This window comes from Mustela lutreola, chromosome 12, assembly GCF_030435805.1.
Source record: "Mustela lutreola isolate mMusLut2 chromosome 12, mMusLut2.pri, whole genome shotgun sequence".
NCBI classification, from domain to species: domain Eukaryota; kingdom Metazoa; phylum Chordata; class Mammalia; order Carnivora; family Mustelidae; genus Mustela; species Mustela lutreola.
Window position 1 is genome coordinate 53,550,984 of NC_081301.1, and position 12,796 is coordinate 53,563,779.

Consider the following 12,796-nt stretch of genomic DNA (forward strand, 5'->3'; position numbering starts at 1 on the left):
CCAGAAGATGAGGGAGCGGAGTGACCTACCCAGAGCATTGCTTCCTCCTGTGCTGGAAGAGTCCATGTGTGAGTCTCATTGCTGAAAATGGCAGCTACTTTTATCATGCCATTGACAGAGAAAAGGAGACCTCTTTTCTGAAGAGCCCTGACTTTTGAGTCCTGACAACGGGTGGCTTTCATTATCAAAAGGGTTGCTAATACTTAATCAGATAAAGACTTCTAGAGACAAGTCTGCAGCCTGCAAAAAACAGGTTTCTTGCCCTTCAAGGAGAAAGGGCTCTTCAGAGAAGTACCACTAGACCAGTAGGAGGGGCGAGCCCAATGTACATTGGGCTTTCACTAAAAGATTTCAAAGATGGTTTAAGGGAAACAGGAATCAGTTTTGGATCATTTGTTGTTTTGAGGTGGGATTAGAAAAAGAGGGAATTAAGAGTTGGGTGCTGTCGTGAGATGACGTTGACCAAGCATTTGGGTAACCCCAGTAATAAATGAAAACAGCAAGTGGTCTGAGGTGTCACTGGTCAGTGACCACCCAAAGAGAGGGGTTCACTATAGTAATTTACATCTGCCACATGACCTTTGGCAGAAACAGTGTCTGCTATTAAGTTGGCAGCTGGCTTGATCTGTGTCTCTCTTCCCAGCCTGGTTAGTGACAGGGTTTTTTTCTCTTTTTGCTCCCAGTTGATTTTCACGCTTTCAATTCCAATTAAATTTTAACTCAGTGTCCTGGATTCGAAATTCACCTGAACATTTCACCAGGCTATGTTTTTTCACAAGCACTTAACGAACTGTAAGGATTTCAAATTCATCTTGATTTAGCTTAATAGAACTTCTAGAGCAAACATCAAGCAACCCTAAAAAGTTGAAATGAAACCATTTGGCTTCACTAATAGGTTCTGATTTAGGATATGGAAAATTTTTTCTTTTTTTCTTTTTCTTTTTTTTTTTTTTTTAAGATTTTACCCATCCATTTGAGAGAGAGGAAGAGAGAGAGAGAGAACGCACACAAGCAGGGGAGGGGCAAAAGGTGAGGGAGAAGCAAACCACTCGCTGAGCAGGGAGCCCGACACAGGCCTCGATCCCAGGACCTCAGAACCACCACCGGAGCTGGAAGCAGACACTCAAACAACTGAGCCACCCAGGTGCCCCTATGGAGAACTTTTTCAAATGTCCTACTGCTCTGCATTTTGATGATACTATGGTACTCGCTAATAAAGTCTTTCCAGGTTACCGTACTCCAAAAGCTTAAATTGGCTGCTTATTGGAAATAGTGTTGAATTTGAGGCTCAACGTGATTTGACTCTGTTCTACCTTCTGATTCTCTTCTCTCCATGAATTTTACTTTTGAGCCACACCTATGGACCACTGTACTTTCATGTTCCCATGCCTTTGCATAGCCTGTCCCTTATGTTAGAGGGATCCTTTGTTCCAAAGTCCTGTTCTTATTTGCAAGAACATTTCTCCAGGAAGCCACTCCTGAACCACTCTGCTGACACGACTGGCTGCTGCTTTAGCAGTCGCAAATGTAACTTCACTTAGCATTGCTTTTGTTCTATCTCCTAAGCACAGAGTGGTTTTTAGAGTATCTTTGATATTTGAGAAAAAGAAGTTTATTTCACCCACTCTCCATATCCTAAAGCAGATTCTTAGCCTGATGTTTGTGACTTCACTGTGGTCCTTGGGAGGCATGGGAAGGTGGGGCAGCTTCTGAAATTTTATTTATAAATATATATGTACATGTTTATATAATTGCATGTATATACACATGCTTCATTGGGAGAGAGGATCCCTAACTTTCATTAGATGCTCAAAGAGATGTGTAACCCAAAAGAGGTTAAGAACAACTATTAGAATATTAGACTGTTCTGGAATGGGCACTCTGCCACTCAAACAGATGGGGGAGATGACGATAAGCAACCAAGAAATCATGAATGTGCATCAAATGTGGGTGCTTAGGGCATGGTACCCAGCTGGGCAGGTGGAGAACGCCATCCACCCAAAGCTGCCAAGGGCTATTAGCCAGTGTTGATTAAACTCTGGACTGCACTTGCACTGACTTTTGGAAATTGTAGTCAAATCCAGTCCTCCCCCGTCACGGCACAGAAGCACAGTAGTTGGCTGAGTTTATCCACATAAATGCCCTGACTGTGCCTTTGTTGAGAAGCTAAGTTGGCAGTGGTAGCCATGTTGCTTGTTCTTGTCTACTTTTTCAATTCCCAGATAAATACTAGTTTGATTAATAATCATGTCACAGGAAGGATGAAGTAGACTAGAATTCTGAGGGAGACTATAGCATATCTATCTTCTCTCCATCCTTACAGTAAATGGAAAAGCTTCTCAAAAAGATTATATGATGCCATATCTCCTTCACCCTCTCATTATGACATGGAGTCAAGTATATAGGTTGCAACATAAGACAATCATCCTTATGACTTGACCCTGATAGGGCCCTGATACATAGGCCCCTGATTAGACTTCTTGAGTGCCCATGCTAACGAGATCATGCTTTTGAGAATGGTTTCCCTGCCACTTCTCTATTTCCATGTCTTATTTAGAGAATTCTCTGTGAAATGGGCTTGGCTGATCAGAGACAGGTTTACTCGTGACAAAATGCACGAAAAATACATATATTCCGATTGTCACAGCACTCATGTGCCACTCAACTAATTCTCATTTTGGTACTTGTTGAAATCATTTACTGCAAATTATTCCTTCTCACAATAGTATACTAAAAAAAGAGCCAAATAATATGCAATTTGGGTACTCGAATTTTGGAAGCAAAATTCCACATTTCTCCTTCACCCAAAGTGACTAGTTATGTTTCCTTCCTTCTTTTATTTATTTGAGAGAGAGAAAGAGAATATCTGTGAGTGGGGAGAGGGGCAGAGGGAGAGAGAGAATCTCAAGCAGACTCTGTTCTGAGCCAGACATGGGGCTCCATCCCATAACCCTGAGATCATGACTCAAGCAGAAATCAGGGGTCTGATACATAACAGATTGAGCCACCCAGGCACCCCTGCACCCACTTTTCCTTCCTCCCTCCTTCCCTCGCTTCCTTCCTTTTAAAGATTTTGAGAGAGAGAGAGAATGAGAAGGACAGGGAGAGAGAATCTGAAGCAGACCCAGCACTGAGCACAGAACCCGACATGGGGCTTGATCCCACAGCCTCGAGATCATGACCTGAACCAAAACTCAAGAGCTGGACTCAGGCACCCCTTTATTTCTTTCTTTTCAAACAAACCCAAGTATAAAGATCCTACTACATAAAATGCATTGTGAAAACCGATGGCAAATTCTTTCAAAAGCAACTGTCATTGCCTTCTAGCCTAGTTATGCATAAATGGAGGAGCTGATTGCTTAATCTGAAAGCCAATAAAACTTGCATATAGTCAAATCAATCCCAATCACTGAGTTCCTTTGGGGGGTAAAAGACAATATTCCAGGTCAGTAGTTCTAAAACTTGAGTGTGCATTAGAATCACCCGGAAGGCTTATGAAAACAGTGATTGCTGGGCTTCATCCCTGAAGTTTCTAATACGGTGTATCTGCGATGGAGCTGGAGAATGTGGATCTCTCACTAGTTTACAGGTGATGTTGATGCGCTGGTGTGAGGACTACACTTTGATATCTACTGATATTGATATTGATATTTAAGGTCCTAAGGTGTTTGTAATTGAAATACATCAGAACATAACATGTTCAAAAATATCTAGCAATACAGGGTAACATATGGTTTCAAAATAAGCTTCATGGGTGTGATATAAGTACAGTGGGGAGGGGGGAGAGTAGGCTGGGCTGGCAGGATTTGAACTGACTCCCAAGTCTGGATAACGATCATCAGGGAGGAAGACAAAGGGCAACCTAGGAAGGCTAAATGAACCAAGTTCATTTGAGCTAAGACTGCACGGGTAAGTAGAGACAAGTTTGTGAAGGACTTTCAATGCCATCCTATAAGAAGTTCAGACTTTATGTATCAAGTAATATTCTTCCATCCATACATGATCTCCTGGGGCATGCAAGCACAAAGATTTAGCTCTACATTACTACAAACGGTGTAGTACTGTATCCAAAGTACTGCTCGGCTTAGGAGAGGGAAGAGAAGGGAAGTTTTAAAGTAGGTCTCTGGTGTTTGGTAAGATATCCACTAAAACTGGGAGGTGGACTGATTATTTACAATGTTGAGTCAACTTAGTTTTCCTAGGCTGCAGGGATGGGAAAGCTAACAACTTTTGGATGTTTCCTTAAATACCGAGTTAAGCTGGTTTGGGTATGGACTGAGGTGGCCCACGGGAACTGACAACATCTTAGATAGCTGGGGCAACCCTGGCTCCTGCTGCGTAGAGGGTCTGAAGAGGGCAAGGGCGGGCACTAGAATCCGGTGCCTTTCAGTACTTAAGGTGCACATTTAGGGATCACCTGGAGATCTTGTTAAAATGCAGATACTGATTCAGCAGATCTGAGGTGGTGCATTTCTAACAGGTTCCCAGAGGATGCAGATGCTGCGGGCGCACTTGAAACAAGGTACCAGGGGACATCCAGAACGCCTTAGCGGAAGACAGAGGCCTGTTGGCCATTGTCCTTGAAAGAAGAGGGCTACTGGGCAATCCTTACACGAAGGCCCCTCTGCGGTCCCCCTTAGAGGGGGACAGTGAGGGGTGTGGGGACAAAGAGAAGGACGGCCCGGGCACAGCTGGGAAGGTGGCAGCAGGGGAGGGCGGAGGCGCCGAGGTGCGTCAGGTACAAGTGTTCCGGTGACGGCGCGGGGACCGCCGCACGCGGCCCGGAGCCGCGGCGCATCTCCCCGCGCCGGCGGCGCGATTTCTGCTCTTTGGGCCCTCGGCGGCTCCCATCGCGGCTCCCGCAGCGGAGCGCAGACGGCGACGGCGGCGGCCGGTAGCCCCAGCGCGCGGGCGGGCGCACACCCACCCCGCCGGCCCCGGCGCTCCGGCTCCCGGAAGCGGAAGGGGAGCGCGGCCCGGCCTGGGCGACGGCGGCGGCGCCGGCGGAGGAGGAGGGGGAAGAGCGGCTGGCGGCCGCGAGAGCAGCGGCGGCGAGAGGCGAGCCCGCCGGCGCCGGTGAGTGTGTGCAGGCGCGGGGCCGACGCGGCCGCCCCCGTCCCCCCTCCCGTCCCCCCAGCCCCCGCCCCGCCGGGCCCCCGCCGCCGCCGTTGCTGCCCGGCGCCCGCCGTCCTCACCTGGCCGCGCTCCCGCCCACGCCCTGCCCCTCCCCGCACCTGCCCCTCTCGGCACCTGCCCCCGGCACCTGCCCCCTCGCCCGGGCTCCGGCTCCAAACCCCGCTCGCCCGGGCCCCGCGGGTCTCAGAGCAGCTGCAGCCGGAGCCGCAGCCGCCCGCCAGCTCCCCCTCCCAGAACTGGGGGTGGGGGTGGGGGGTGGGTTCCTGCTCTAGCCGAGGTGATTTAGGGTTTTTTTTTCCCCCGCTTTTGCTTTTTAATTTATTAAATCTGTGCCCAGAGTTTCTCGCCTGTGAACTCCAGTTTCCCTCTCTGCATCCCTGCCCGGAGATCTGCGCAGGGATCCCGGATTTATCGGTGTTGTCGCAGCCTTTCATTCATTTCCAGATGGCTGGTGTGAGGCTGCGGAGGACTAGGCGGGAGCAGAAATAGTTTGCTCCTTTATTGACCTTCTGCCTCCCTCTCTCTAGATCGGAGAATGATTTTGAGAAAATGGCTTATGGATGGCAGCAGTTTGCACTTGTTACCATTCACGATAATAAATAGGTCGCTGGATTTTAAGTGTAGAGTCCATTTAAAGTTGTGGTTACTCAAGCTATATTTGGGTCACATTTTAAAATCCCTTGTGAGTCAGTGGAGGATGTCTGTATCTCTAGGGCTGAGAGAACCTGACCGGTTATTACTCGAAAATATTGCAGTTATGGCAGTCCCATAAAAGTACAAGAGGAAAAAAAAAATCAAGGTCATTGTGGGTGGGTCATAAATCATAGTGTTAAGTTACAGCCTAAAAAGACAACTGAGGATAATTAATCGCAAGTTGAAAAAGATGATGTGTCAGTGGATCCTCAGCCTAGGATGGTAATATGTATGTATCCTTAAAAAAAATTCACTACTTTCCTTGTGGTAAAAATAATAATAACGAATAAGAATAGTTATCATTTGATGATTGCTTGGTATGTGCCTTCCTTGGCTTTTTGCGCAATGGCTTGTTAAATCCTTCCATTTCTTTAGATTTTGCTTATTTTACAGATAAAATCTAGAGCAGTGTTTTATGTTGCTTTAGTTGTTCGACCTCTTAATGGCAAAAAGATTTTTGAGGAAGTGATGAGGAGAGAAATCAATTGGAAGGAAGAACCAAATGAGATTGAGTGTAGTGGAAAGAAAAACTCAATTCTAGTCCCATTGCTGTCACAGTCTAGCTGTAGGGTCACGGATAGGTGAGTGACTCACCCTGTTTTCTCATCTATACAACTAAGGAGTTAGGCTAAAGTCTTCAAGGCTCATTTGAGCTTTATATGTTACATTTGTAATTAATTTAAAACCCTTTAGCATGTTAAGAGCACATTTTAAGCATACACCTGCAGAAATATTGGGAAAATTATATCAAAATATAACTAAAAGTATATATATTTCTATACTTTTGGAATAGTATTTGGTGTTGAATTCCTCATTTTGGATGTAAACCAACAGGATCATATTAGGTCCCTTCAAACTGTGGTGATTTCTGTTAAATGTAAAATACTTTAGAAGCTGTAGTTGGAATCAGTGAAATAGAACATATTTTAAAGATTTTATTAATTTATTTGATAGAGAGCACAAGCAGGGGGAGCGGCAGACAGAGGGAGAGGGAAAAGGAGGCTTCCCCAGCAGGGAGCCTGACTTGGGGCCTCGATCCCAGGACTTTGGGATCATGACCAGAGCCGAAGGCAGCCACCTAACCCACTGAGCCACTCAGGTGTTCCAAATAGAGCATATTGTCAATAAAATGATGGTAACCGTGTCACACTGCCTATCTCTGGGGTGTTTTATTTAATACAAGAAATGTAGGTATTTTAAATGCACACATGTAACCATCAGCTTAACAGATTCTGAAGAAGTGATCATCAGTATGAATCATAAAATTTTTACTACTTATTTGCCTACTGCCTGATTTCTTTAATTCATAGGGCCTGATTCAGAACCTGTGGAAAAGTGCATGGATAAAATAATGCGATGTATTAGTGAAGAAACTAATTGAGAAGTCTAGTATTGTCTCCATGGAGCTTTTTTCTGGGGTTGTAATTGAGTGTGAGTCAATACAATCTTTTTCAGCATAGAAGGCTACATACTGGTAGTATCCATATTAATAGGTATAACAGGGAAGACAGAGGAAAAGCTATTTTTACTCCCAGGGAGCTTTCCCTAAGCTCAGTTTTACTTTTGTATTAAGGCATGAAGGAGTTTTATATTGCTTCAGTGAAACATTAGGGCTTAGAGTCAATTTTTCAAGTGCACTAAGTATAAATGGCATTTTAACATCGAGTAGAATAATCAGTGCACTTATAGCTCTTATCTAGTAAGCGCTTTAAGCTGAAAATGTTTGAACTCTTTTGTTATCAGTGAAAAACACAGGTAAGAGACAAGAATACATGAGGAAAAAACCCTTTTTTTATTGTCAGCATAGTGATTCATTGGTAAATTGAATAAACCTAGTTATTCACAGATGTAGCACTGTTCTCGTTGGTAGCTACCTTGACAAAAATATCTTAGGATGATGGTAGGTTATTTACTTATTTCCTCTTTTGACGTACCCTAGGGCAAAGACGTAACATTTTCCAAGTTTGTCTTCTGCCATTTAGGCCTCCTCTTGCCCTATACTTTACCTTGTAGATAAATTAACTTCATCCCATTTAAGAGGCCGACTAGGTATCTGCTCCCTTCATCTAACTCTTGCTGCTTCCACAAAAGGGCAGGTTAGGTTAAAAATTAGTATTTTGCCATTCGCTGATGAGTTTTATGTTAGTTCTTTCTAACTTTAACATGCTCTTGTGTGATCTCAGCCAGGTTTCTGATTTTAAGCCTTTTATCCATAATTATGGAACAAATAATCTCCTGTAGGATTTTCAGCTTCAAGCAAGTAAAGAGTGATGATTTCTTTTGGTAGTATTGTTCTTGAACTGTTCCTGCTTTGGTAAAGTCTGTTGAGAAGGAAATCTGATTTGTTGTTTTTCAGTTTGTCTTGGTGGAGTGGGTACTAGAGGTAGGTAGCCAGTTTCCCTTCCCCCTTGGAAGAACGTATCAGGTTCATGTCCAGGAAACACCAGAGCCTCTTCATTTTTGGCTTTTACTTTATCTGAAGGTTTTTCCTTGTGCTGTGTTTGAAGCAAAGGTTATCTGTAGCATTCTGTCCTACTCTACATTCAGCCTTAGTTCTTCTTGCCTTTCCTGATCCTCTCCCACATCTCTATCTTCTAAGTGAAGATTCTCACGTGACATTTTATACTGACTCAAGCAGTATTTGGTATCTTTAATTCATATTATCCCACACCTTCGAAGCAACTTTTACTTTCTGTTAGGGAATTCTGATGAAGTGTATCACTGCAGTGCAGTATTTTTAATGGATGTATTAATTTACATTTATTTTTCACTCATGAAACAGGCACACAGAGGAGCAATGGCTTATGTTCAGTTTTGCCTAGAATGTAGTGATTAAAGGACTTGTTCTAGAAGTGGGTTCTTGAAACCATTGATGGTGCAAGTATGTTCTGCTTTGACACTTTGCCTACCCACATTTTCACAAAGAATTCCTGGAGAACTCAGCATTGAGTCAAAATTGTGCATTCTTCATTAGTTTCTGAAAGCTGGTCCTGATTTGCTCCTGTGTTTTAGTCCTTAAATTACCAGCCCTTCTGCTTTTCTGCTTTTCCTTGAAAGACTTTGGTTTGAAGGTTTTAGTTCACTCCATTTTAGATCAAATCTCTATTTTCAGTTTTCTGCTTGAAGAGACCCCATGCCAACATGTGGAAATAAAACTTCCTCTATGCTCCTAGTATGATAACAGCTGAAAGACTGGGCTGTGGGAGGCTTCTTATTCCTGACAAGTGTTCTCAGTCTTTAGTGTTAGAGGAAGTAGAGCTGGGGTATGGTTAAATTGTATCATGACTTTAAAGATAGAGACCCAGAAACATTGTTTGATTCTGGAGTTTGCAAGACTAGAAGTAAAACTTAATTTGTCTCTCTTCCTCTCCTGTCTCCCACTCCCCTTTAAAGTTACTGTTTTGGGAGTTGCTTTTCATTTGTCAGGCAGTTTCTCATTTAAGCATGACAACAATTCCATGAGTTATTTTTATCACCATTTTACAGATGGCTAAACGGAAGCTTGAAAAGAAACGGCAGCTTGGAGGCTGTGTCATAATTTGAATGTGGCTCTCTTTTTCATATCCCCACAAGATTAATTTGCTACTCTTGAAATAAACTGAATACCTATATGATATTTAAAAAATTGAATTAACCCCTTGGCTAATTATTAGAAACAGAGCCTGATATGTTTTTTAATTAAAAAAATATTTTTTTAATGATTTATTTATTTTAGAGAGAGAAAGAGAGAGCAGGAGCAAGAGGAGGGGCAGAGATAGTGTGGAGCCTGATTTGGGGCCTGTCCCAGGACCCTGAAATCATTACCTGAACTGAAATCAAGAGTCAGCTGCCTAACCGACTCAGCCCCCAGGGGCCTCTGTAGCTTGATAGTTTAGGTAGAATTATTTATCCTGGCCAATTTTCAGAGTAGACAACATCAGAAGTTAAATATCTATATAAATATATTTAAAAGTATATAGTTGTAACTTTATTTTAAGGTGCAGTTTTAAGTTTAAATTTTATATATCTGTATATTAACTTTTCTTTTGGGAACTTTTTGTGGGATTTGTTTTGTTTGTCCTGTGAATTGTTGATTGTATTCTTTTAGACATCACGATGTTAAAAATATCTAATGACTTTATGATCTTTTATAGTTATGAAACTGGGATATTATTTGTTATCTCCAAATTACATGGAATTTTAAACCAGCATTGTTTTTGTACCTCATAGGTGAGATTTGATTCCATGATGTTGGTGATACTGCTGCTGAATTAGATAAAATGGTCATCCCATTGGAAATGCTGTGGTGCAGTGTAGCTCTAATAACTGAAAATGTAAAGTAGGAGTTTTCCTTGAGCGTAAGCCAGTGAGTGACTGGAGTTTGACTCATAGATGTTTGACTTGGGCTGTTACCTAATAATTCTGACAGGAAGTACTGTTTTGCTGAAACTTTAGGAAGCCACCCTAGAGTCATAGCCATAGCAGCGTTATTGACTTTGGCCCTGTCTCAGACATTTTGTAGTACTGTATTTAATTCTGCTTGTGATATTTTTCTAGAAGAAGATCAGCTCATTAATTTGCTATTAGTGTAGCAGCTCCTCTACTTTGTCATTACATATTTTGTCTCAAAAAAAAAAAAAAAATCACAGGTGCAGGCAAGGAAAGCACTCTACACTAGCTTAGAAAGTTAGCGTAGAGAAGCGTGCTGGGCCCATAGAAAGTTAGCGTAGAAACAAATTGCATTTGACAATCTAACAATTATGACCATAGAAAAATTGATGCTGGGAGAAAATAGAGTTAAAGTCTATAAGGGGAATGGTAATGCTAATGATTTAGGTATATTTCTCACATACTCAGAATGTAATACTTTCCTTTTGCTATCGTAAGCAATGTACTTCAGACACCCTGAACTTGTCCTTCATTTCCTGTCTTGGAAATGGTGCTACCCTTTATGTAGTCCCTACACCAAAAACCTACAATCTGCCCTTTGCTTTTTTTTTTTTTTTTTTAAAGATTTTATTTATTTATTTGAGAGAGAGAGAGAGAGTGAGAGAGAGAATATTAGAGGGGAAAGAGGAGAAGGTCAGAGGGAGAAGCAGACTCCCCATGGAGCTGGGAGCCCAATGTGGGACTCAGTCCTGGGACTCCAGGATCATGACCTGAGCTAAAGGCAGTTGCTTAACCAACTGAGCCACCCAGGCGCCCCTACCCTTTGCTTTTAATTGATCACCAAGTTCTGTTGATTTTACTTATTAAATTCTTAATCTGCCCATTTCCAGTGTGTCTCCTGTCCTAAGTTGAGTATTCGTTCTTTACCCCAGTTGTTCCACACTCCCCTTATAAGTCACTACTGTTTCGGTCTTCCCTCTGCCCCTCCTTTCTCACGTGGGTTACCAGGAAGCAGAGCTTATTTCATGTAGTCAGTTTTGGATCCTTATCCATCCACCCAAGTCCATCCTTCCTAGTGTTGCTGTTCTTCCAAAATGTGAACTTCACCACGGCATTCTTCCCCCTAAAATCCTGCAGTGGTTTCCCACTGTTTGGTGCAAAGTCCAAACTCATTAGCATGGTTTAACAGTGTTTTTTGCTCTTAGACCATTCTTTTCTTGTGGGTCATGAAATCCCTTTAGTGGACTGTGACCAACGTTATATATTTTTATTGAAGTGAACTAGGGTAAAATAGAGTAACAGTGTAGTAAGAGCAAATATTTTATTAAACCTTTTGAATTATATTTTATTTAATGAGTATAAAACATTCTCATATATATTTCTGTGTGTACTGGTAATATTATGAAATATATTTCTTAGAGGTGAGTGTACTCAAAAGGTTAAACATGTTTTACCCCATTCTTCCATATGCAGTGACTCTAGTCATTTCGGTTTACTTAGGTTTTCTCTGCCTGCTTCCTATTTTTTATTTTGCTCTCTTGTTCAGAAGAGCTTCCATTCTTTGACTAATTAACTCACAGGTTTCACTTTCTCCAGAAACCTTTTCCTGATGGCACCTCACCATAAGAAATACCTTTTGTACTACTACCTAGTATGCGCATAAATATTCCCATAACTGAAAAAAGTTCCATGAACCAGTACCCTTCCTATATGAGCTGCATTCCTGCCATCTTGCCCTCTAGCTCACCTTGTCTTAGAAGCAATTGATCTGGTCTGATACCTAGTCTGTCTGAGGATGGGGCCCATCTCTTTTTTATCTGTATCCTGTGCAAAAGCATAATATATAATCAATAGATGCTAATTGAATTAATAAGATGCTGAATCTGTGTGTGTATGTTATCTAGAACTCTTTACAGTATTATTGTTTAAACTTAAACTGTAGAAACTAACTTTTATGGTTGATTCTCTTGATGGTTCATTACAGGAGGATAGCTTTTTCCCTTAAAACATTTTAAACTTAAACTTGCTTCTATTTTAAACTCTTTATGTTTATCAATTGTGATTGTATAGTTCCAGCCTCACATCTTGATAGACATTACAATGCATTTTGTCTCCTCAGTGATCTCAGAATCTGTTGTCATTTTGTGATTTGTGGTCAGGAAGTTTGATGAAGCCCAAATGTTGGACACACAATACTAATTTGATTTTATGGGAACTGGGTGGTTTCAAAAGAGAGAACTTTCCTGTATAATGGTATAATCAAATGCAGATTGTGGGGGGTTGGGGTAGGATATGGAAACACAAAATCAGGTGGAGTTGAGTCATCTTATTTTTGAATTTAAAACTTCTGTAATTGACATTTTCACAGAATATTTAGCAACTTGCAATTTTTATCTTTGTAAGAGATCATTATTTGTTAAACCATTAATAGATTCTCATGGAGAACTGTTACTGAGGAGAGATCCATTTGTTGGGATGTAATTAAAAAAGGAATGAATCAAGATAAAACCTCTAAATGCAAGCACCAGAAAAATTACAACACATCTTGGTGAATTTGCAAGTTGGTAAGTCCACATTTAATTTTACATGGGAATATGTT

At 41.9% G+C, this 12,796-nt stretch overlaps 1 protein-coding gene across 1 annotated transcript in view; it reads left to right on the forward strand.

Annotated features, from left to right (window-relative positions):
• The first annotated feature begins 4,943 nt into the window (after nt 1-4,943).
• Nucleotides 4,944-12,796, forward strand: part of ZDHHC21 (zinc finger DHHC-type palmitoyltransferase 21) — a 65,733-nt gene continuing 57,880 nt past the window's right edge. The window contains exons 1-2 of the mRNA XM_059141673.1: nt 4,944-5,076; nt 12,629-12,761. The gene's annotated coding sequence lies outside the window, so the exon portion shown is untranslated. The remainder of the gene's footprint in view (nt 5,077-12,628; nt 12,762-12,796) is intronic.